Source organism: Triturus cristatus, chromosome 1_2 (genome assembly GCF_964204655.1).
Source record: "Triturus cristatus chromosome 1_2, aTriCri1.1, whole genome shotgun sequence".
Taxonomy (NCBI): domain Eukaryota; kingdom Metazoa; phylum Chordata; class Amphibia; order Caudata; family Salamandridae; genus Triturus; species Triturus cristatus.
This window is the reverse complement of record NC_140580.1, coordinates 437,746,764-437,770,918: the sequence shown is the minus strand read 5'-3', so window position 1 is coordinate 437,770,918 and position 24,155 is coordinate 437,746,764.

Below are 24,155 nucleotides of genomic sequence, written 5' to 3'. Positions count from 1 at the left end.
GGAAGAAAAACTAAACTGAGGAAGGCTAGGCAACCTAGAGAGAGTGGGTCTATACCCACTGGTGGCAGCATTGTCCCTAAGGACAAAGATAGGGTCTTTGATAATAGGAACCTGTCTAAGGTTGTGCCCCCCTACAAAAGTGGGGATGACATCCACAAATGGATAACTGCTCTTGAGAGAGCCTGCAAAGTACAGCAGGTTCCTGAAGACCAGTGGGCAGCAATCCTCTGGCTCTCCTTTGAAGGAAGAGGCAGAGACAGACTCCTCACTGTTAGAGAAGAGGATGTCAGAAACTACAGAGTCCTGAAGAGTGTTCTGGTTGATGGGTTAGGCTTAACCACTGAACAGTACAGGTTAATGTTCAGAGACACCCAAAAGACACAGACTCAGGACTGGTCTGAATATGTTGAATGTGCCACTAAGGCTTTGGAGGGTTGGTTGCTGGGAAGTAAGGTATCTGATTATACAGGATTGTACAATTTGATGATGAGAGAACAGATTTTAAGTAACTGTCAAAACCAGCTCCTCCATCAACACCTGGTAGACTCAGATTTGACCTCTCCCCAAGAATTGGGAAAGAGGGCAGATAAATGGGTCAGGACCAGGATCAGGCCTAAGAATCAGGGTGGTGACCAAAAGAAAGATACCACCAAACCTCAAGAGAAGGGTGGGGATAAAGCAAAAGAGAAATCTTCCTCAGGGCCCCAAAACTCCACACAGGGTGGTGGGTCCCAAGCTCCCTCCTCTACCACAGTTAAAAAGCCTTACTGCCATGAGTGTAAAACTCCTGGGCATTGGAAAACTGACAGCAGTTGCCCAAGGGCTACAAACAAAACTGTTCCTCCAATTACTCCTGTCACACCACCTATTACTGTCAGCAGTAATCCCCCAGGTGGTGGGAGTGCCCCCAAAAATGTGGGTGGGTTTACTTGGGGAACACAGGGGGACCCTGGCTTAGCCAATTCCCCTGCAGCAGATACTCTTGTCTGTGATGGTGGCATGGGGTTTGCCAACTTCACTGCCTGTCCCAACACTTTGGGTAGGTACAGACAGGAGCCCTACATCAATGGTACCAAAGCTGAGGCCTACAGAGACACTGGAGCTAGCATCACAATGGTGGCCCATTGGCTAGTTCCCTCTGAGCAGCTTTTGCCTGGTTTCTCCTACCAGGTGACTAACATTGATGGCAAACAGAACAGTCATCCCATGGCAGAGGTATGTCTCAGCTGGGGAGGTGTCACTGGCCCTAAAAGGGTGGCAGTGTCCCCAACCTTGCCTGTAGACTGCTTACTGGGGAATGACTTAGAACTCTCAGCTTGGGCTGGAGTTGAACAAGACACCCATTCTAAAATGGTAGGCCTTTCACAAAAGGGTAGTGGGGTTGTGCCATTCACAACCCCTGTCCAAATAGATTTCCTCCCTGGAAAGGTTGGAAGGGCAGTGATAGCCACAGCCCAGGCACAGACAGACTTCCCTGTAGAGACTGGCAGAGCTGTGACAGTCACAGCTCAAACACAAACTGAGTTCCCCCCTGAAAAGGTTGGCAAGGCTGTAATGGTCTCAGCCTATACTCAGACTGACATAGGTGTAGTGAAGCCTGAAACTATGGATCACTCCACACAAACAGAGAGTAGTGGGGAGGAAGAAAAGTCTCCCTCTCCCCAGACATTAGGAAAAAGTCAGCCTCCTCAGGGAGCTGACCTCACCCCTTGTGAAGGAACTGCCCCAGAGGTAGCCAGGCCTGGCCTGGCAGAGCCTCTGATGTCAGTGGCCCCTTCCAAGGTGGGACCCAGTCTGGTGCAGGTAGCTTGCCTCTCTCTACCCTGCCTCAGTCAGCCCAGGGCTGCAGAGGTCAGGGAGGCCAGTGGACCCCAAGAGGGCCCCTGTCCACAAGAACCCCCCCATCAAAAGAATGAGGATTGCCTGGCTAGTAGCCCTAGTCAGGTGATGGGTAAAACCATTCCTGAGGGATCTCCTTTACAGGTAGTTAGGGACCTCCCCCAGAGGGATTCTGTTGGGTACAGGCAAACATGGGACCTTAGGGCCCCAGACCTGACCTGTCCCTCCAGTAAGCCCACAAAAGGGACCCAGCCTCCAGCTTTAGGTAGCCAGAGGCTGACCCTGAGAGCACAGTGCAACTCAGTTAAGGAAAGAAAGGCATCCATGGTGGAGGGGGATTGGAGGAAGGTGAGGCCTCACTTTGAGGACACTCACTTCAGTACTCCATCTCAACACCAGCCTTTTACTTTGCCAAGACACACCAAAGGTAGAGATTCCCTATGGTGGAGACCCTCTGATACCCTTAGGGTGAGGGATTGCTTAGTGGACCATGAGAAAGGGGGTAACCATGCCAGTGCTGGTTCCTCCTTATATGGCCACTTGGGCAATATAGGCTTACCTGGTCAAGGTCAGCCTTATCTCCCTTCGTTTGGGGGGGGGTTGTGTAGGAAGGTGGATATCTGACTATGGTTACCCCCAAATTTTTGCCTAGTGTCTAGCTGGTTTTTCGACTTAGTTGGCCTGAGATCCTGCTATTCAGGATCTCAGCCTGGCTGTTCTCTCTTTAAAATGGACTCCATGTACCCTAGGTACATACCCAATTGGTTGGATCACCCTGTCAGCCCCTGTACCAGTGTACACTAGGTACCCAGGGCATTGGTGTACCCAAGGCCTGCCAAGGGCTGAAGCATGTATTCTGCCACCCCAGGCTTGGCCTAACAATTTGACACAACTGGCTGATCACTCAGCTGGGGTAAGTTGGTGTAATCACCTCTTACTTAGGTGTAGTATACCTATACCTAACCTTAAATGGGACACCTGGTAACCTATAAGTCACTCCTATGGCAGGCCTTAACAATCCTGAAGGCAGAGTGCTTGGTTCCATGTGAGATGGTGCTCTGGCATGAGCTGAGCCTGTCTGCAGTGGTCGGAACAACTTCCTTCTACTGTTTCCAGATATCGTCATACCATATACTCTTAAGTGCATTATGAACCTCGCGGTTAAATGCTATCTTTGGTTTGGCTTTATCAAAACATGTCGAGTAAGGTGCCATACGAATTGGAATACTAACCCCTCGCCAGTTCTGGCGACGGGGTTAGCATTCCACCCTTCTAGAGGGACACGACATGTACAGTACCTGAAACCCGGGTAAAATCAGACATAGCCTCAGCTCCACAAAATGGATGCTGCCACCACAGACACAAGTCTGCCCTCCTGCTGCTGGGAGTCCTTCCAGCTTGGGAGGTGTGGACAAAGGGTTTCCTGCCAGGGGAGGTGCGTGCACCACCCCAGACAGGATTTTGTGTATTGGTCAGGTAGGGCTTGAAAGAAACCAGACATGCCTGTGGCTCACAAGGAGCCTCGGTGCATATGCCAGTTCAAACCGGTCCTGGGGCACACCAGTCCCGGGCCTGGGGCGAGCTGGACAAAGGATTGGGGGTGTAACCACCCCCCTTCCTGGTCCCACCCATAGGGAGGGACCTAGCAGGTAGTCCGGCCCCTAGAATCCGCTTAAAGGTAGGAGCTGTGTCCTAAGACTTCAGACATCCTGGAATCAACTTAACACTAAGAAGAAGACGGGAACTTCGACGCTCTGCTGCACAGAGGACTGAAGCAAATCTCCCCTGTGGTCAGGGAGTGACCACCTTGCTAACGCAAGCACCATCCAGCGAATCAACGTCTGCTTTGCCGCCGCCTCCCGCCGGAGCCCGAGCCCAGAGACTGACAAGACCTGGACCTCCAGACCTCTCACCGCCCGATCCACAGTCCCTGAAAAGAGGAGACCCGTGGAGGCACCGAGACACGTGGAGCCAGCCATCTTGGAACGACTACGACAAGCTGACAAGTGCAACAACCGAGGCTCCCTCCAAGTTGTGCTTTGGGATCTGAGAAGCCCAACACCCGAGCAGCATCTGCACCAAAGGTGAGCCCTCCAGCATCTCCACGATCTGCGTGGGGCCCTTCTGCATTTTGCCACTCGACGCGCCTAACCGGTTGCTGGGCCGCTGGCTAGTAGCCATCTTGGCGACGAACTCTACGAAATACACCGCTGGTCTGGTTGCTCCAGACTGGCCCTTGCTCCCCTCCAAAGGAGCAGTCCTTCTGACCTTGCTGGTCAGAACCATCAGCTTAATTCATCTCCTACCACAATTGCTTTTGCCAAGGCTTGTTTGCTTCGATCAAGTCGCCGACACCGCCGACAGCGAGAGCCTGCGTGGGACAGCTCGTGAACCGACTCCTGGACGTCGTCGACCTCCAGGGACCACGTGGCTGCAGAGACAAGCTACACCTTTCTTCCTGTTTGCACCCGACATTGCCTGGTACCCACCTGGTGCCACGCTGGTCACTGGCTAGTGACTGTGAACACTGTCCCCTCTGCTTACAGGTCTTCAACATCTCCGATCCACTCTTGGATCCACTGCATCTCTCCCGGACCGACCGCCTGCAGCATCTTTGTCTTCAAGCTCCACGGAACAGATAGAAGAAACCCGACGCACTTCGAGGCCTATGCACCCGCTTCCTGTGGGTGAGGTAAAGCTGGCACACCTGTGCCCAAGTGTAGTAATACATCTCTAGTGCCTGTGTTCCAAATCTTGAGTTCCTAGTCCATCCGGAAGATCCTCTTTGCAGTAACTTTGTACTTTTTACGCACCCATTGAAACTTATGGGAGCACGCGTGTGACTATTTGCTCTGCACACGCCACCCGTGGACCTCCTGGTCACTAACTGAAGTTAGCTCCTTGTAGGCCCAGCGATTCTAGAGGCCCTAGGCCTTTTCCCTTTTCTGTTCGTGGTACTTATACCACTATTTTAGTATATGGTTCGAGTGGCCACCAGGGCCTATCCATATAAAGTGCAACTTCTGTGTATTCTGTGATAATCTTGTTTGACGATTTGTGCTCCTGTGCTCATAAAGAGACTAGGGGTTACTTTGAGAAATAAATACATATATATTTTGAATATATATCTGTGTGGTGTCCTTTCATTGGTATAAAAGGGGGTTACATTTGGTAAAACAGCTGGCTTAACACGTTTCACGAGTTTAGCCTCAAAGACTGCTTAGCCTACGCTACCACTAGGGCAGCTAGTCCGAAAAGGTTGACTTACAACCACACCATAAGGGTTGCTTGGCATGGTACAAGGTGATCACTTTAACTAGTGAGCATCATATACCAGGCCAACTTCTCACAGTCATCAACTGACCCTCTGCAAACCTCACCCACTAATGTCAAACAAGGTGCCGGCAAGAGCAACCCCGACCAACTAAGGCCCCTGCCACACGAGTAAATCTCTACCCAGGAAACGGAGGTGAGAAACGCAGAAGGAACGAACACCATCATATTCATTCCTGAGTATGAATCCCGGGGAAGAGCAGATACACCAAACAGAGGGAATGTATTGCGGCTCTTACATTCCATCAAGAGCCTAGAACACATAAGCTCTGCAGATCTGCTCTCCATAGAATTTCAACCAACTAATAATCCACAATGTCCAGAAGCAACCTAGACAAGATGGAATTCTAGCGAGATAGCTAACAAAATCACAAAAGAAGAAAACAAGTTCAAACACTGGGGGATAAAGCTGAAAGCCGAATCAAAACTACCCTATACAACACCTTTTTTAAACGTCCACACTAACAGCCCTCCCAAAACCACCACCACAATATTAAAACGAGCAAGGAGCAGCCCCCCCGGCGCACAAAGGTCTTCAACTTGAGCACAGGCCTTGGGGGTTCAAGCATTGCGTCAACATCCACAATACAGAATTGGACGCAAATACAGCAAACAATAATAACAGAGCGGCCCAATTGACAAGGGATGTGCAGCTCATCAACAGCTCCAGCAGAGCAAGGCAAAACCAGCATGTTTATTTGGAATATCAATGGCCCAGCTAGTAAAACTGAGGATCAGGAGGTACTAAATGACCTAAAAAATTCAACATGATACTGCTCCAGAAAACCTGGTAGGACAAGGCTTTCGAGCTTCAAGGGTACACTTCCCACTTCGTTCCAGCAATAAAGGTATCTGATTTTTGTCATTGCTCGGGGGGATTAATAATACTGGTATCAATAACCACAATAGGAGAAATCTTACCTATAGGGGCCCAAATTGCAGCCCGATCGCCATTCAGGCTGTGATGATAATGCTCAAGTTCAACAAGGTACGCCAAGAAGTTATAATAATTAACACCTATGTGCACCCCAAACAAAAACTAAAAGCGGCTAAAGAGCTGATCAAAGAAATAAAAAGGGTTATGGATGAGCAAGACACTGATCACATCATCCTGGCAGGCAACTTTAACCTATACCTTTTAGGGTCTGGACCGGATGATGACCCTGCGCAAGATCTTACTGTTGCTTGGGAAATACCGAATCAGCCCAGCAAAAATTGAGACACCTACAAGATGCTAAAAGCACCTGGTTCAGCAATTCGAATATCTAAACTTAAGAGCACTGAACAGCTGCTTTCAGGGGGATAATACACCGGCAGCTAAGTTTCATTTATCAAAAACTTCTTATCTAGAATTCACGTTCATAACCCTAACCATGTTCAATAAAATCGCCACCTTTAGAATAGGCAACAACGAACACAGCGATCACCTACCTCAGGAAGTCACGTTAAAAGCTAATACAGCCCTTACACTCGAGTCATGTAAAACCATCAACATAGAAGGAGCTCTAAATCTCAAGCGGATAAGGTGTAAACCTGCAGCATTGAAGCAATATCAGCCACCGCAAAAACATACAACCAAGGGAAAGACATACCAACTCAAGCAGAGAAAGCATGGGAAAGCTTAATTACGACCCTTGGTGGGAAACTCACGAAGGGGGTGGAGACAAAATTGGGACAGCCAGAGGACACCGCAACAAGGCTGACAACCAGCCCAGAATCAAAAAACCTCAAACGTACCATAAACCAAACACTAAGGCGGCTTCGTAAATCTTCACAAAACCTGGACTTGCAAAGCGTCCTCTAGAAAGCGAAGGTCCTAATAAAAAGAAAGAAATGGGAAAAAAAGATCAAAGTAGGCCGAACTACGGGCCAAGTTACTTCATGAATCCAAACAAAAAAATAGCGGCAAGTTTTGTCAAACAATCAACAGAATCGAGCGACCATATTATCCTGGAATAAACTCTAACATAACACAGGAAGTCTGGGTAGATCACCTCTTCAACCATAATAATAATAAAGTGCAAAAGGAAGAAGAAACGGAGAAGGAAATGGGAAATGTGAGAAGGGATAGAAGCAACATTAAAAGGGATGAACCAATGCATAACCCCGCTCTAGCAGAACCACGTGATTCCTAAGGGAAATCGCAACAGCTTCAGGAGGGTGTCCCGGCAGTAGGCTTAAACCCCTTACCCTCCTTATGGTCCAACAGCAGCACAGATAAAGAGGCAAATAGCCAGGACCTGACTTGCTGGTGCCCCAGGCCCTAACGGCATCCCCCATGCTGTACAAACACGATGCGGAATTCCGGAGCAAAGCACTATCACCGGTTTACAAAGACATAAACTGCATAACAACAGTCCCGGAGTCCTGGAAAGGATCAATCATCAGTCCAATTTTTAAACAGGCTGACAGGAAGGCTCCAAATAACTATCGACTAATCGCTCTCGTTGACGTAGAGGCAAAGTATTACGCAGGAACAATCCTTGACGAACTAATATCTTGGGCAACAGAAAACTCTATTATCCTAATAAACCAAACTGGTTTCTGCCAGGGCCAGGGAACCACAACCAACATCATGGCACTAGCCTTGTTAATAGACGCAGCCAAAGAGGCAGGAACCCCCTTATTTCTTTGTTTTATTGACTACACTGCTGCCTTCGACCATGTTGACCGAGCCAAACTTTGGAAAAAAGTGGAAATCCACTTGTGGACCAGCTCAGACTGTCACATACAGACACTTGGATCAGGGTTAAGCTAGGCGCAGGGACACACCTTTCCAAACGAAGCGCAACTTCTAAAGGGTTAAAGCAGGGGTGCGTCCTAGCGCCCCTTCTTTTCAAACTTTCCTAGCTGATCTTCAAGGAGAATTGGACAGGAGCACATCACATGCTCCAAAATTGGGAAAATTGTAACTGTCAAATCTGCTATACGCAGATGACCTAGTGCTGATAAGCCGCCCCCCATCGGTCTTCAACACCTTTTGAACACGACAAACAGCTTCTCACAACGGAATGCCCTGCAAATAAATCTTAACAAAACTAAAATCATGGCAGTAAATTATCATAAAAAGAAAAAAATCAACTGGTATTTAAACGGGAAATGCTTGGACCAGACAACCAACTACAAAAATTTAGGAATACTTCTGGATCACAAACACTCATTTACACCCCAGCTGGAGTCCCTGTGGGGGAAGGGAATTATGATCTATCTAGCGATGAAACCACTGAAGAAAATGTTGCCCGACCTAACACTCGGGGCCAGATGTACGGCCATTTTGCATGCGCAAAATCGGTCGCAAATTTATTTGCGCATGCAAAAATGGCCATTTCAAATGTACAACAAGCATTTGCAATTGCCCAAAATATTTGGAAAGTAAATACCGACTTGCAATATTAGCGCATGCATTTTTTGCTTTTGCCAAATTGCGAGTCGCAAATTGCGTCACGCAAAATTACATGTACAGACTAGTCGCAAATTGTGAGAATGCGCAAAAAAGCCTATTTGCGCATTCAATTTACCATCAAGCTGAAACAGGTGGTAATCAGGAACAACCTATAAAAATACACCCAGAATGCATCACAAACCTTTTCACAATGGCTGCCCTGTATGTGTTAGCAAGGAGGAGGCGGATAATAGTGGCATTGCAGAGGAGCAGACCGGAGAGGATATTTAGAGTCAGGCTGACATTGTTGGATAAGACAGAAGAGGAGAATTATGACAAGTACAGGCTAAGTAGCAGGGTCATACTAAAGCTCATTGACACCTTGAAACCACAACTTGAGAGTAGAACCATGCGCATCAATGCTATTCCCACACATGTGCAGGTGTTGTGCTCCCTCCACCTCTTGGCCACTGGTAATTACCAGGATCTCATTGCAGTGGCTGGTGGTGTGTCTCAGAGTGCGCTTTCGCGTTTTTTTCATGATTTCCTAGGCGCCATGCTATACCACATACATCAACACATGTACATGCCCCGTGATAATGAGGAATTAGACAAAACAAAAATGGATTTCTACAGGTTAGCAAGATTCCCACAGGTCATAAGGTGCATAGATGGGACACATGTGCCCATATGTCCACCATCCCGCATTGAATACATTTTTCATAACAGAAAAAGCACACATTCCCTCAACATCTAAGTAGTGTGTGATGCTAAAAACATCATCACAGATATTGTAGCCAAATACCCTGGAAGCACCCATGATGCATTCATTTTCAGGCACAGTGGTCTATATCAAAGGTTAGAAAGAGGTGACTTTGATGATGGCCTCCTAGGTAATGTTATCACCTGTCCCCCGACGATTGTTAATTTACTAGCATGTCTATAAGCATTTAACATCAACATCATATGTCTCACAACAGGTGAAAGTGCGTATGCTCTGCGTCTGTGGATCCTCACACCGTATCTGTCTCCAAACAACATACATACATGAAAGGTGGTACAACACTGCACACAGACGCACAAGGACAGTGATACTTTTGGAATACGGAAGTCGCGCTTCAGATGCTTACATAAGAGTGGTGGGGCTCTGCAGTATGCACCAGAGACAGTCTGTAAACTTGTGGCAACATGTGCAATGCTGCACAACATGGCCTGCAGGGATGGACTGCCCATGGATGTGTCTGACACAGAATCTGAGGATGATGGCCCGGGACCACCTGCCATACAACAAAGGGATGGTAGCGCTGCAGCAGAGGGGAGAAGGCGCAGGGACCAGATTGGCAACAACTTTTTCTGAAAGGTACGTACACACCAGCTAGACACTCATCAGTACAAAAGACAGAACAAATTGTGAATAGCAATGTGTGTTTTAATTTTCATCAAACCATTATCAAAGTACGACAACATGTCCATCAATAACTTTAGAAATTAGCCTTATAATGAAAAATAAATGGGTTTCGTCACCAATAATAATATAATTGAAGGTACATGAAAGATGTTTGGGTGCCACTACCCAGCCCAAGGTGGCGGCTGCTGCTTCTGGGCACCATTGGTGTCTCCATGGCTGATATGCTGCTCCGGCTTGACACTTCACTGTCAATGCCACCAATGCCAACATCCCCAATTATCTGATTTGTCTACAGTGTTTCCACTGCAGCTGTAATTTATTCAAGGCCACGTGCTACGTCGCCACTGTAGTGGCCCATCTTCACTTGTAGACCAAGTGTGCGCTGGTTATGACTGTTAGTGGCATGCGCAAGTCGATTGATAGCCCTACTCAGATTGTCGTTTTTCTGTCCCCTGCCGCACTCAATGTGCCTCTGATTGGCGCTTTCTGCAGACCACTCCTTAGCTAAGTCTGCCACAGTGCTGGTGAGGGAATCCAGTTTGGATTCAATCTTGGCCTGATTCTGTGCCAGTTTGTTTGTGACCGTGCGGAACCCTGGGACATCCTGACATTTCTCTGCCTTCGTATTTGATTATGCAGGCGCTGTATTTGCAGCATTTCCCTGTCAATGGAAGCAGACATACCCTGACTGATTGACCTGGTGAAGGACAGACCTTGGGACCGGGGCAGGGACTGTTGTGTTCTCCGTAAGAAACGCACACGGGTGAACAGAGGGCCTGGTGGTGTTGAGTGCTGCTGCGCTGCAGAGGTGACAGTTGGTGTTGACACTGTAGTGGTTGCAGCCACAGTGGATGGGACGTCAGAGGACCTGTCCCCACTTGTTTCCCCAACACCCTGCCCTTCCTACATTTTCTCTGGCTCATGACTACCCGGTGTGTCCTCATCTGTGTCGTCTGCTTCCAAAAGTGTGTCTATGTGACAAAAGAGATGACAGTACATAATAAACGATGTGTTTCACTGTTTCAGTGTTTTTACAATGTTTTTCAGCCCAAGTCATTCCCTCACTACACTGATTTTGTCACAGACTACATCTCCCATGATGCAACCCTAGTGTTGTTTGTACATGGATGTTTACTTGCGTTTGATTAGAATGCATGCACAGTACAGGCGTTAGTGGGTATTCACACATAACATGCACAGTTTTCCCTAACCAGGATTCCTAGATGGCTGGGATGTATCAAGGCTCCCAAAGCCTGCTACAGCTGCCCTCTCCAGGGTAGCTTCCACCATTGCTTCAGCTAATGTTGGCTCTGCTGAGGTGGATGGTCCACCTCCGGTCTTTTTCACTGCTTCCAGCCGTGCTGCCACCCTCTTCTTTGCCCTGGAGCGCCAGTCATACCACCGTTTATTAATGTCATCTATGGAGCGGTGGGCTACTCCTAGTGCACTAATCCTTTGCTGCATGCTGCACCAGATCTTCCTCTTCTCATTCTCACCCAGACGGTGAGAGGCTCTGCCAAATAGTTCATCATGGTGATTGCAGCATTCCTCCGTGATGATGTCCAGCTCTTTTTCAGAGAACTTCAGCTTCCTGAGCGTCTGCTTACTTCCCTTGTTGCTCTCCTTGCTGCCCATGTTTTCTCTCTCAGCAGTGTCTTACAGTGCTGCTGCACCTGCACATGTGCTTGATTTTTGTTCTGGAGTTGCTTTGGGCACCACTTCCTGTTTTGTGGGTCCTTCACCCCAAACAGGAAGTGTATCCTTTTTTTTCTTTCAAATTGCTATTTGTGAGTGCTTTATTGGCCTTTTTCATCTACACTCGCAAATAGCGCATGCAAAATCGCTGTTCCCGCGGACCTAGCTATTTGCGAGAGAATAGCGACTCGCAAATAGCGAGTGGGCCAAATAGCGTTGCAAGTGTATACCAACTCGCAATAATGTTGCCTGTTGTGTTGGTAGGTAGCGAATAGCGACTCGCTATTTGCGACTCGCAATTTGTCGCAAATAGCGAGTCGCTTTTTTCACAGGTCGGACATCTGGCCCTCGATCCCTTGCTACAGGTACTGCGAGCAAAATTGCAGTCAACATTAACATACAAGAGCGAATCTCTTAAAGGTAAAGATGCTGCAGCTCTGGACATAGTAATATCTAACTCCTACAGAGCAATTTTTCACCAACCAAAATATGTTTCACCGGACCAAATGCAGCTAGAGTTTTGGGCTCCAAAAACAATTGTTGGAAAGAAGGGGCGCGTACGTAAAAAGATGGCACAAGATCCGAAGTGGAGAGCTGGATTCTTAAACTTGCATATTTGGATCGAGTTGCTTCGCCACGGAAAATCGCCAGCCAGGGAATATTTATTTGATTCCTTTAAGTTACTGAGATTGTCGGATTTTTGGGGAACCCCAACAGATCATCCATCCTTCAAAAAAAATTGTGAAAAAATCAACACAAATGGTATCTGTCTTAGAAGACAAGGAAACACTTGCTAAAAGGGCTCATGGCTGGATAGTGCTCAGTGATTATGAAGTACTCAAACCACAATCCTACTTGAAAATAGGAGTCAAAATAAGGACGAAGGAATATTTTTAAAGCTACGACTAGGAGTCATTCCGATAATCTCACATCTTCCACCATGGAAAAGGAGAGGTGGTCCGCAGCCCTGTAGCTTATGCGGAAGAGGTAAGGAGGAAATCATCCATGTCATCTGTACCTGCCCTAATCTAAAGGATATAAGAAGCACTTTATGACAACCAATTTTCAAGTGGCATGGCATCCGGTCCTGTAGGCAGGTAGTAAAGCTGTGCTTCAACCCAGCCGAGTTATAGCTAAACTGCCGGCTCACAAAATGTTTTGAAATAGTAACTAAGAGACTCAAAACACACAGCATTTGAACACTGATCATAAAATATAGCTGAATTGGGGCACCCCTTGATGCCAGACCCAAAAGCTAACAACAGCACCCTACAGTCGCCCCAGCACTTTAAACCAACAATGGCTATATGCGCAAAACAACACCTTGAAGCTAGACCCAAAAACCTAACAGCACCGTACAGTCGCACTAGCACTTTTAACCAACGATGGCTACATGCGGCTCACAAACAATTATTTGAGACAGTAACTAAGAGACTCAAAAATACGCCGCATGCGGACACTGACCACAAAAAGTAGCTGAACTGGGTACCCCTTGATGCTAGAATTAAAACAGCAGCATCTCACAGTCGCACCGGCACTTTAAACCAACAATGGCTATATGCACAAATCAGTGCCTTAATGCTAGACCCAAAAAATCTAAGCAACAGCACTTTACAGTCGCACCGGCACTTTAAATCAACGCCCGCTATAAGTGCTAAACAACGCACTTTATCACGCTGTATAAGGACGGCTCCTCAAATCAGGACTATTACTGTGAGCCTAGCTTATTTCACAGAACAAGACTTACTGACGAGTATAATGCCCAATTGTGTAATTTTAAACAATGTCTAATGGCGGTTTTTAATATTGTTTTATTTACTGAATTGTGAATAAGAAATGTTTTACTGTTATGTTTATGCAAAGGTTTGAATTAATCATGCATAATAAAAGTACTTACTTACCATTCCGCACCAACCTTGATCATTCAGCATCAAATAGCTCCCATTAGAAAGCAGCTTGAAAACCAGATCAATCACGGCAGCCGGAGAACCCTCCAGATAACAAGACAAATTCGCAACTGAAGCATTGCATGCCGCATGAAGTGAAATGTCCTGACATACTAAGGACCCGCTCAAGGCATCCTTACATGTGGAACCACTAAGGAAAACGTTTGTGTCCCCATTCCTGCACCTAAACCTGAAGGGTAATTCCCAGATTTTATGCACATAACCTTCCCCTAGTGCTACATATCTGCCTACTTGTTGGTATTGTAGACAATTTTGGAACTGGAAAGTCGTAACCGGTTGGGTAACTTTTCAAGGTGCAACAGGGTATACTTTGCATCTCTCTGTGCCATTAATATCTGCCTCTCAGTAAGTTAGTATGCAGAAAAAGACCTCTTGCAGTTGATATAACGCCAGGGCAAGTGGCCAGAACGTCGTGGTTGAAGTGTCCAGCTTAATAATACAATGGACCATAGTTTTTATTGTTCATGCTTTAAATTAGGGGAGAGGAGTTGGCCTAACGGCTAGGGCGCTCGACCTCGGACCTGGGGAACTGGGTTCGAGTCTCAGTAATGACGCTGAACATCCTGTGATTCTGGGCAAATCACTTAATCTCCCCGTGCCTAACACAAAAAAATGAATGTGTGTCCTCATGTAACGTAACTGGTGCTACGTAAAGCGCTCTGATACCTGATTGGATATGGGTCAAGTTCGCGCTACATAAAACTCTGCAAAAAACAAAATAGACATATCCTGCTGTATTATGTCAATTGCAGCAAATACTATGTTGCCAGGTGAATATATTCTGAATGTTAATTTGGTCATGCCATTGTCAACCACTGCCAAAGCATTTTCTAAATTAACCCTATCAATCACGCGCAGTCTCTCAGCAGCTTCCTGTTGAGAAACTTTCCATAGCTCATTGTATATTGCATACAAGAAGCACTTTTGACGTGGGTTTTTCAGGGACCTAACAAGAAACCCCTGAGTTCCATGACACCAGAAAGAAGGGACAGGTGTTGTTTCATCTGAGAAAGTGTTGTGGTTTTTAGCCAATTAAGTCACAACTTTCAGACACTATATGATGTCACCAACCGAGTGTTCTAATTGTACATATCACTGTCCAGGCCTATTTATTTTAAACCCTTTGGCATTGCGAAGGAATGTAGACTGATGTCCATTAGTGTCCACAGGCCAAACCAACCATCCCTTCCAAAATAGGTCTGATGAATTGTAAGAACCATTTTGTATCATGGCATCTAGTGTATTCTCACTGTATTGTGTGAAATGCTGTGAGTTCTCAAAACTTGAGAATGCGGGAGTACGAGGTGGGTTCAAATCCTTCATCTTCGCTATTCCAAGACAGGAAGTTTGTTGCACTGTTTTATTCCGGAATATAATTTGACGTGGCATTAGGCATGCTCTAAACATGGCCTCAGTACCCTGAACCTGCCAGTCTTTTGTCCCCCAGATAGATTTTCTGTCCATGGTGTATTTCCAAAAGTCAAACATCTGTACAGACAGCTGAGAAAGAAAGAAGCAGAATATATCAGCATGGCGTTTGTTAGCATACTTTTCTTTGTAGGTGTAAGTGCAAGCCCACAGTAATAGGAGGCTGGGTCTGACATGTAAAAACCAGAAAAATAAGCAAACTTTTGTGCATAAAAAATATCTCTGGGAATCCTTGCCTGATAAGTTTATTAATGACGGCCCAGGATATAGTTAAAAACAAGTGGTGTAATTAATGGAGGGATTTGCTCCTAGTCGTCCGGTTATGGTCTACATGTTTCAGCCAAAAATGGTAACCATAATGCTGATAACATAACATATCACTGTAATTAGATGTACCATCATACAATTCATCAGAAGAAAAAACTATAGATTGTTCCAAATCTGCAATTAAATTGTGCAGTGTTTCAATGTCACAATCATCAGGGAAAGTACTAGAGGTGATAATGTCATTTAAGGGAATTTTAAACAAACATGGTATTTGTTAATGTTCAGTAGGAACATATACATCCAACAATACCCTGTCCCACACTATTCCTTTCGGAACTGGAACTGCTGTAATGTTCGCCATAGTCGGGTCCCTTTGTTCACGGTGCAACGATGCATGTGGTTTCAGTACCACATTCACAAGTTGTACTGCAGAGCGCTCTGGTAGATAGTATCCATTCAGAAGCAGGACAAAGACAGTCACCAAAAAAATCCAAAGGACTAGGAATAGTAGTATAATTGTAATCCAGAGGTGTAACCAAGGAGTAACAAAGTATGTCTTTTTCAGCCAAAGATAGAGAGCACGCATTTGTAGCTTGAAAGGAAGAGGTGGTGGATATGGTATCTCAGGTTCATTTGCATCAGATGAGAAGTTGTCATAGTCAACGAAGTAGCCAGAATCCGTTCGGTCTGTTTTTGGCAGTTTGGCAGGTTTTGTAGAACTGGTAGATGACTCAATCTGTGGCATATTCACATAGACGTAGTCAACTTTTCGAATTGAAATTTGTTGTTTTGTACTCGTTGACTGTACAGTTGTAGTTGTTTCAACAGGAAGGAAAAATATTTAGTTGTTGTTTACAGTTTCTCTTTGGAGAGGGGAATCTTCTTTAGTTATTAAAGCTTCAATCTGAACTTCCTGAACGTTAGCGAGAGGAGAATGGTGGCTACCCAGGAGCCCACACGGCCTACTGTAGAGAATCGGACACATAATATGGTTTGATCAGATCAATGGAGAAAAACCTTGTGTCTCACCGGCGGCAAGTGGCGGAAGAAGTACAGTTTTAGTACCTTCGACTGCCAGGACATGTACAGCCGCTCTGTAAGATGGCCCAAAATCTTCTTGTCCACTATTTTTTCCCTTACCAGATCCCCAATCTTGGGGACCCAGCCAGGTCTTGCCGGTACAACCTTCACTTCCCCATTGGCGGTGATTTTTACTTGGACGTTGCTTTGTGCACCCTAGAATTCATTTAGTTCCTGTAAAACAGCCAAACGTTTATTGATGTCAAATGGTGTGTCTGCGGCAACTGAGCTGACAATATCGAGGTTTGGTACCTACATTTTCACTCCAAATAGGATTTAATATGGAGTACGGCCACCCAGGGATTTTCTTGGCATGGTATTGAGTGTTCTCTGGGCCCCATATAGGTGATTGACCCAACTGCCTCCGGAGCCTAATACCCTTGCTGATAAGGACAACTTGAGGTCACGGTTTTTCCTCTCAATGATCGAATTTCCCTCTGAGTGATAGGGTGAGGAATATCGCAAAGTCAAACCCAATCTTCCCATGGCTACTTTGTAAGCTAGAGAGCTAAATACCGGACCCTGGTCAGAATGTAGAGTGCCAATTGCATATGTTCCAATGAAGACTCGCAAATCCTTTATAACAGGTTGGGCGTCAGTCGACCACTGTGGCCAAGCCCACCGTAATCTGGAGAATGAATCCACTGCCGCCAAGATGTACTTGAAAGAGACCCGTCTTGAGTGTAAAGGGCCACAGTGATTCAAATAGACACCTGCAAGAGGCTTGTCTGAAATCAATAGCAGTGTCTGTGGAGGATGTGCTATGGTGGAACCCTTCATCTGCTGGCAGACGTCACATTTAAGGATGAAGTCCTTGGTCTGTTTAGTCAGACCAGGCACTGAATAGTGCTGCTTCAATAATGACATTTTCGCAATAATCCCTTTGTGTGCTAAACCCAGACCCTCATGTGCAGCTAGTATTTAACCCAATCTGCGATCAGTGTTAGGTATGACTCTATCCCCACTCCTGGAACCTGAGCATATAGAATGTTTGTGCATCTAATTTGTAGGAGTACTTGAGTGGAAAACCTATAGGCAGGTGTGTGTCGCTGCGTTCAGCATTGACAGCCATCATGATGTCTCTGTCTAATCTCATACTAGAACGAATGATTGCAGCAAAGGCAGCAGTGCAACTGCTGCCTTAGCAGCTTCAACTGCCATGGAATTCCCTTCTACATGAATGCCAACACGTTGATGACTCAATGTATGAATAACATGAGCCCATGGCAAGCATTCTTTCAGCTTCGCCACCTGTTCCCAAAGCATCCTGTGCTTGATTGTGCAACCCTTGAAACCGCAAAATCCATTCTTGCTCCAATCGGGAAGGTATTCATTTTAGGAATGGACACAGTATTATGAATCACACACTGTAAGTGTGGGGAATCCTTGAGCCATATTTTGTAGTGCCAGTATTCGGGCTTTGAGTTCTGCCAGGTGCGCCATACAGTCCCCTAGGGACTAAGTGTGTGTTTTTTCAGGACGGAACTTACCATCATGCATGCGCCCTTTTACTATTGCGCACACTGCTGAATGTTGGTGTCTTGTCCCTAACGCAGGCTGAGCAGACCCATCAGTGTGGATAATGTAATAATATCAATCTAGAGGCATTATTTAATTTGGCAGAGGATATTCGTGTACATACTGCAAAAATGCTTGTGTTTGTAATGTAGAATCAAATCTATAATAACATTCAGCAAAATCAAAATGAGTCTACAACCTACTTTACTTAGGTTCCAAAAAACACTTTTTCCTAATCGACAAAGTCTCCGTGACTTGGAACCTACTGGATGTTTTAAAAGAACCCTCACTCACCTGCCTGGTTGGTGACATGTTTCATCATCGGGTTCCCACCCTGGTTGCGGAATGCTTCCATGGTGTACTGCGGCACCTGATTACAGCTGAGCTGTTTTTTTTAGGGGGGGATGATATTTTGGCTGTGTATGTGTCAGAGTGAAGTGATGATTTTAAAATTGGCTCGAGAGTCCCTCTCACAAGTCGTGAATTTATTAGTGAGATTTTCGGTGACAAAGAGGTCCAAAACTGTGGCCAAGTGTGGTCAATGTGGCCTGTTCATGGGTGATGACTGTTTTGGCCTCAGGTTGACCAGCACCCAGTGAACACTAAAGATGCTGGGGAAGCCATAGTGCTATGGCGTCCATAGATCCCACCACTAATTCCTACCCAGAATATCCTCTAAAGATGAAATTATGGTTACAAATAACACATATTCCCTGAAACTCTCATGGGGGTGACTGTTGATGGGTCTAAGGTTGGCCAGGAGCTAGAAGACCAACCTTACTAATGTTTTCTTAAAACTAGAGCTCATGGGGAATACAGGGTGGTCTGACTTGCATGGTAACCACCGGGGTTTTCTTTTTACCAAGTATGCCATGGATGCATCTAACTATGCCTAAAACATTTTCCCCCAATTTTCATTTGGGAGAGCTGTAGTATTTATGCCCAAGATTGGGTATTACCCAGGGAACCTCACCAACCTCCGGCATTTCCAAAAGCTAGAGACCCAAGGGATCCAGGTTAGTGTGGCATGCATTAATCTCAGCAAGCTTCTTACCCAGCATGCCCTATGAATATTAAATGGGTAGGTGAGAGAAAAGATCTCCTTTAGGAAAGATCCTTCAAGTGTGTACCACATGCTGGAGTATGGTCCAGACCTGTTGGACCCATGGGCTAGGTAGTCTGGCAATAGGCCTAGTTGAATCGACTGACATACAGATTTGTGGTGGTCATCCATGTCGCATCAAATCATTTTTACACATGTGTGAGATGCAGATGATGGCAAAACGGAGTAACGTGAATGCAAATACTTCTGCCTAACTTGTAATGTAATGGCATGCCCTGAGCTATCAATACAAAGGCTACCACCCCTGGGGACAGGAAGGGAGTACTAAGTCTTACTCTGTTTCTTTGTCCATAGGTGGGACTTGTTCCGTCCATTGACCAACCGTCAACTCAGTATGACAAATGAAAATTATGCAAAATTGTCGAACCAGGGATGTGTGTGCTCTCCTGTGCAGCAAATGTCAAAATGCAGCGAAATGCCCAAGGATATGGGTTTCTTAAATTTAGGGAACAAATTGCATTTCAAAGTAACAACGTGAAGAATGTTTGTAAAACAACACCGGATGTTGTACTCAGCTGGCATGCAAATTGATGTTTTGTTATTAAGGTCACTCAACATCAGATTTTGGCCTCAGCCCAATTCCATGGTACTGGGATTTGTGACTCTATTGTGTGTGCGCATTTAGGTGCTGTTTGAAATCTGTTGGATTACCAGTGTTTCTAATAAATTGATAAATCTCATGTTTAATGAGGCATTGTTCTAATGCCTCACTGGAACAATAGGGGGCTAGTCCTGAATGCATTTTGTAGTATTCTTTTACATACTCCTGCATACCTTTGTGAATTGCTTCCAAAAATAAAATGATAATATTCAGGAAATATCCATATTAATTGAATGAGGTAGGTTGTTGTAGGAAAGTCATCCATTTTGCCCTGATCAGCCCCATTTTTGGTGCTTACTGGCTGTCATAGTACCCTGGGCTCTGCTAACCAGGCCCAAGGACAGCGCTCTGTCCTCTATATGGTAACTGGTATACCTTTAATTGGCAAAGACAACCTACCTGTAAGTCCCTAGTATATGGTAGGGCATGTAGGTTTAGAGACACCAGTGGACTTAATGCAATTACCTGTGTACTGCTGTGGTCTCTCGTGTCATTTCAAAGACAGGCCTGCCTTGAAGGCTGGTTTTAAAATAAAACTGTAAAAATTCGACTTTTGAATTAAAAGTAGTTTGAAAGTACAAAACAACCTTTTTATTACTTATAACCCACCCCTAAAGTCTGCCCGAGGTGCCCCAATGGTAAGGTGCATAGTTATAAAAATCAAGGACAATATAAAGATGTTTTATATGCCCTGATACGGAAGAACAGCCAACATCGTTTTTCCCTGTTGCAGTGCTGCTTGTGAGTAGTTATTTAGCTTTCCAACAAAACAACTCACACCGGCTATTTGGATTCGAGGTCCTTCAAAATGATGTGCTTAAATGAATCAGATGTATTATTGCTTGCTAGTTAGCGTGTGAAATATCGCGGAGAATTGATTTGTTTGTCGGTCCCAAGGTCTTATTAAAGTTCGTCCGTTCAACAGCTTGCTTTTAGTTCACGCCCCCACCCCTGACGTCACGCGCACGTATTGGGCATCACGTGACCGGCTTCACAAACTACTTACTTCCGTGTTTACTCAGCACCCATTAACATCCGGGCCGAGCAGGACTGAACCAGGTCTACTGCGGGAGTGTGCGAGCATGGAAGTAAGTTCGGGGTTCCCTGTTTTTAGGGATATATGTTCCCCCAGCCATTGGAACTGTGTCTTTCAGCCTAACAAGATATATTAACCCTTTTGCTTGTCACCATTCCAGATACTATAGCTCACTACCCCCCTCTCGGACCCATGATGTCAGTCGTACATTGCATACGAGTAAGCGGACCATTTCTTCTCCATGCTACTGTTTGATTATTTTAAATACTTCTGTTATGCATGCATTGGAGCAACGACGCCTGGCAACAACCACGGGCGCCTTAAATCAGCATGCAATACACTTTCACGAGTCAGCTCTCATTATTTACACAGCGGATAATAGCCACTACTTAGGCACAATTTTTGCTGGGTTTACAGATTACTGTAAACTGATGCAGGCACTATACATGTGCCGAGCTCACTACAAACACTTCCGGTGTTTTACAGGTTCATTTAAGACGAGTAATGCTCGCCCCCGGGCAGTAGTGGACGAATTTGCTAAATACACCCACTCCCGCTCCACAGCACGGGATTACCAAATTGTTTGTTCACTCGATTTCGCTAAGGACAGAAAATAACCAACAGGTCACAAGTATATGTTTATGTGTGTTTGTCTGTTTTTCCTTCCTTACAGATTTTATTAGCCCTGGAATAGCAAGGAGGCTTATCGGTAGAACCGTAAGTTTTACCACTTTCATTCCACTGGTTAGTGTGCGCCTTAGCATGCGCATACCGCCGTGGTTTGCCATCGGGTCCTGAAGAATGCTTAGCCAAGTTGGCATGATAAGCTGAAACATGTCGACCACTTTCTTCTCACTGATTTAAATCGGACGAGCTTTGGTTATCCTAACCTACCAGTTCCAGTCCGTCTCACTTGTTTTTAACGGTTTTTGGTTTACCTAGATTAAATTTATTATAGGTAAAAACCACGAACTTTTAAAAAAATTCACATCCACCTTTCCATCAAAAACCAGCTCCGCTGTAAATCAGGCGTCGCAGCACACCAGGGAGGCACTCGGCCTCCTTGGTGGGAACCCGATGATGAAGCATGTCACCAACCAGGTTGGTGAGTGAAGGTTCTTTTAACAAACCCTCTTGGTTTTTGCCCACGCTGTTGTTCTTTTTCCTTATTCACTCTTTCGTTGTTTACTAAAGTTACCAGGGGGAACAAGAGTGATTCTCTCCCTCACCCTCTCTTTGTTGTTGTGGTGCAGTGCTGCTAAACCCATAGGCTAACATTGGAATTGCTGTATTAAACTTAATAAAGTCTAAATATGATTTGGAGTTAGCTAGCAATTTCATTCAAAGTGTCATAGTAATGGACATATTAAATCCAACAACTTGCCATGGTTAGATTTAATGTAACTATTACAGGAAAGTAGTTTTTGAACTTACTATCCTGAAGTTACCTAAAGCAGCCCTGTACAACATCTTCCAATTCGCCAGCTTTTGACAGCCTGAGCCAAGTTGCTACCTGAGGTGTGAAGAGGCCTGGGGCTGAAACAATACAGCCATTTGGTGGGAGGAGATTTGCTTCCTGACGAAGCCAGGGTAGATGAACGGGCTGGGGAGATGAGCTGGACTTCAAAGCCAGGAGAACAGATGTCATTGGTCCTAGGCCAGCCCCCCTTCATTGATCCCTAGCCTGATGGAAGCCCCCTAATTAGATGAGGAGAAGGGCTGGAAGGAAAGTTTAGTAAGATGGTAGCCATACCTGTGGGTTGGGTTACACAGGCACACACACTCGCACACCAAGGAGATATTGTCTCCATTTTGATTTTTGAAGAACAGTGCATTCTGACTTTAAAATATGCCACACTTCGCAGGAAGTTGTCAAAGCAGAGGGAGGTAACTTTACCCCTATTGGTTGTGGTGTCCGTCCCTTTTGCTAGCCCAGAACGGAGGATACATATTGGTAACCTGCAGGAGCTCCTCAAAACACTACCTGTAATATCAGAAGAACAAGGATTGCCCTGATAGACCCTTAGACTGCACCACAGAAGGCTTGCTCTCAGAAGGACTGTACCTGCTGCACTCTCAAGGCTCCATAAAGAATGGACTATGTCTGATTCAAAAGATAAGGAGTGATCTCCCTGATCAGCAACATGTACAACAAATCTGGGAGACATCACCTGCAAAGCCAAAGAGAGGATCACCCCACTTGACCAGTTTCAACTGGATTATTGCTGAATTGTGTGGTGCATTGTGGGAAATTGAGTCACCTAGAGGCAATCCAGAGTCTCTAAACCTTTAGCTGGAGCTACTTGACCCTTATTTTACCCTGAGGAACTCAGACACAACCAGATATCACAGTTTGGAAACTTTCTGCAAAGTGTTGCAGAAAAGTTCTAGAAGGAGACCGGCTCGATGTTGAGCATCATCCCGCCGACATCGACTTGCCGATTGGATTGACCTTGCTGGTTTGTCCCACTGAAAAGCTCCAGGCGGAGCCTGACCCGGCGCTGAGAGGGAAGCGGTCGACAGCTGCTTTGAGACTCTTATTACTGTCGATGCCGAAGGATCTGACACTCATCTTTTCACCAATCGACCGACCTGCAGCAGGCTGCCGTCATCAACTCGAACTTCGGATCTGAGAAAAGCTCCAAGAAAAAGACTAAGGGCCTGATCAGGATATCGGCAGACAGGTTACTCCATCCCTATGGGGACGGATATTCTGTCTGCCAAAATATAAATCTCATTATATCCTATGGGATTTAGATTTCGGTGGATGGAATATCTGTCACCGTTGTGACAGAGTAACCCGTCCACCGATATCTAAATCAGACCCTAAGTCCAAAGGTAAACTTTTGATCAAGACCTAGCATTCAGCCTATCCCAACTGCGCTCCATTGCGGTCAACCTAAAACTTTGACTTTGTCCCGGTCCAGTGCGACCAGATAGCTGCGAGTGGCGATGTAAGCTTTTTGGTGCTAGAATCAACAATTTTTTATTTAATCTTTAAAAATGCGCATTTCTGTTTTTTGTAGTTTTGGTGTTGTTTTAAAGGTAAAAATATTCTCTGTTTTTATAAATTGGTGTTGAATTTTATTGTGTTGTGTCTATTACTTAATTACTGTTATGGTGATATTAAATGCTTTACACATAGCTGTCTCCTTAGTTAAGTCTGACTGCTCGTTTACTAAGCTACCAAGTGTTGAGCAAGGATTCATTTATTTAGTCTTAACTGGACCCATTGGTGATTGTGATATTATTACTAGCTGAATGTGAATGCTCCCAGCTACTAATAATTCACTTTCCTACAGTTGCAAATTGCTATCCACGATGATTGACTGGAATCAAAAGCATGGTGGCTTGCCTTGGTCAGTAGACCACCATGTCTGGGATTGCTTTTAAATAAAGCAATCTTTTTTTTTTTATGCATCCCATTTTCCTAAAAGGAAAACGGGATACATTTAAAAAGCATATGAAACATCTTACA